The sequence below is a fragment of the Citrus clementina genome, unplaced genomic scaffold (assembly GCF_000493195.1).
Source record: "Citrus clementina cultivar Clemenules unplaced genomic scaffold, Citrus_clementina_v1.0 scaffold_3, whole genome shotgun sequence".
NCBI lineage: Eukaryota > Viridiplantae > Streptophyta > Magnoliopsida > Sapindales > Rutaceae > Citrus > Citrus x clementina.
The window spans coordinates 40,173,029-40,175,454 of NW_006262339.1; positions in this window are offsets into that span (position 1 = coordinate 40,173,029).

The window sequence follows — 2,426 nt, forward strand, 5'->3', positions numbered from 1 at the left end:
AAAAAAAAATTTGCCAAACAAAAAGACTGCTTTTACAACTCACAGTGCTTTTGAAAATAAAATTTACCAAACACTTAACTAATTTTTCAGAGCTGATTATTTCTATAGTACAATTAACATCAATTATTTTAAAAGCTACAACATTCTCAAACTGGCCCTAACTCTTTCACTTTATTAATTTTATCTTTATATATAAGTGTCCTTATTCAATTTGTCGTCATATATACAATTTTATTCTATTTGGTGCAAATAAGATTTTCCTAATATTTCTGCTATTGATTTTTGTTAATCGCCTGCCTAATCTTCAAGTACGTGGTGTTATTTCGCTCCACTTGTGAGGGTGGAGAAGTATAAATTTTATTTTAGTTAAAATTATTATGATACACAATTAAAAATATTGTATATACATATTTTTATATGTGTAAGTAAATTTCATAATTCATTATGTATATTTTAATCATTTGTTTACTCACAGCAGTTTAACAACAAAAATTGCCAAAAAAAAAGAACTGCTTTTACAACTTACAATACTTTTTGAAAATAAAATTTACTAAATACTTAACTAATTCTTCACAGCTGATTATTTTTACAGTACAGTTAACATCAATTATTTTAAAAGTTACAGCATTCTCAAACTGGCCCTAACTCTTTCACTTTATTAATTTTATTTTTATATATAAGTGTCCTTATTCAATTTGTCGTCATATATACAATTTTATTCTATTGGTGCGAATAAGATTTTCCTAATATTTCTGCTATTGATTTTTGTTAACTGCTTGCCTAATCTTCAAGTACGTGGTGTTATTTAGCTCCACTTGTGAGGGTGGAGAAGACACATAATCTTATTTTATTTTTTAAACTGATTCGTCTTTTAATTTTAATTAATATTTGTTAACGGAAGTTGTAGTTTTGAGGAAATTAAGGATTATGAAGGGACAAATGGTTTTGGAAACAACCGTAAAGGTGGCAGCCAAGGAGTTTTGGGAGGTGTATGATCGTTGAGCACTTGAACCTCTAGGCGATCGAGGTGTTGGTTCCATTGTCAGCATTGCTAATCCACCAGGTCTTTTTTTCTTTTTAATTTCATTTTATTTATTTATTATAAGTTTTTCATTAACTTACATAAACTAGCAACAGCATATCAACGATCCTTTGAAAAAGATTTTGAAAAAAAAAAAAAACCGAATTGAGATTATTTAATTAATTCGAATAATTAATTCCACATAAACTTTGCTTGCGTTCCTTGGGGGATAAATGTCATCCGAGCTAGCTGGTATAGAGAGAAGTAGAGAAGATTAAAAAATCTAAAAACTTCAAACTAGGTAGTGTTCGTTTTTTATGTCTGAAATTTGAATAGATCTAAATTTTTTGGAAGTCTAAATGAATTCGAATAGAAATGTTTGAATGACATTTTTTTAATATCTGAATATAAGTAGCACATTGTTTGTTTTTATAAATAACAAGTATCTTAAACATTAGTATTTGATGTTTATGTCCTTATAAATTGAAAAAAAAAATGGTGTAAGTTTTATAATTTTGGAAATAAGTATATTTAATAGAGATATTTTTAAAATATAATATTTATTTCTCATTCAGACGTTCTTTCATTCAAATAAAATCAACAAAATTTCACTTTTTTTATTCAAGGGTAAATGTCTGAAAATCAGACATAAGTTCCAAAAATAAACAAGCAAATTTTAAAAAAGTGAACTTTTGTGAGGGATATGGGTCATCGGAGCTAGCTAGTAATAGAGAGTAGGAGAGAGGATAAAAAAAATTCGAAAAAATTCAGATTTGATCTATTTATGAACAAAAATCGTATAAGTGATTAATGGTTATTAGATGAAAATAGAATAGATATTTGTTCAATTCTTATATTTTAAGTTAAATGCCTATTTAGCCTCTATATTTAAAAAAAAAATATCTCAAGACACTCTTGTCGTTTAATATTTTACACAAAATAAGGATAAAAATATAACATATTTAACTGTAGGAGTATTTTTAAGTATTTTTTTTAATATATGGATTAAACAGTTACTTAAATGAGAACATAAGGACCAAACAAATACTTACCCAATCTACAATTACTTATAATATTAACTCTACACTGATACATATTATAAAATCTGTAAAAGTTCAAGAGAACTATAATATGGGGAATATATTAAAGCTAAATTTTTTGTACGTGCATTTAACTATATATTGATTTTCTTCTAAATTAATCACTATGAGTATGTGTGAAAACTGTTGATCTTTTATGTATATATATATATGGGGAAAAAGTGATGAAAGGAATGATACAAAATGATTGATGATGAGAAGCGTATTACAGAAGTTGAATTTATTGAAGGAGGACTCAAAGATATTGGTTTTGATTATTTTCTGACTCGTTCGGAGGTCATTGAGAAAGATCCTCAAACAACTAT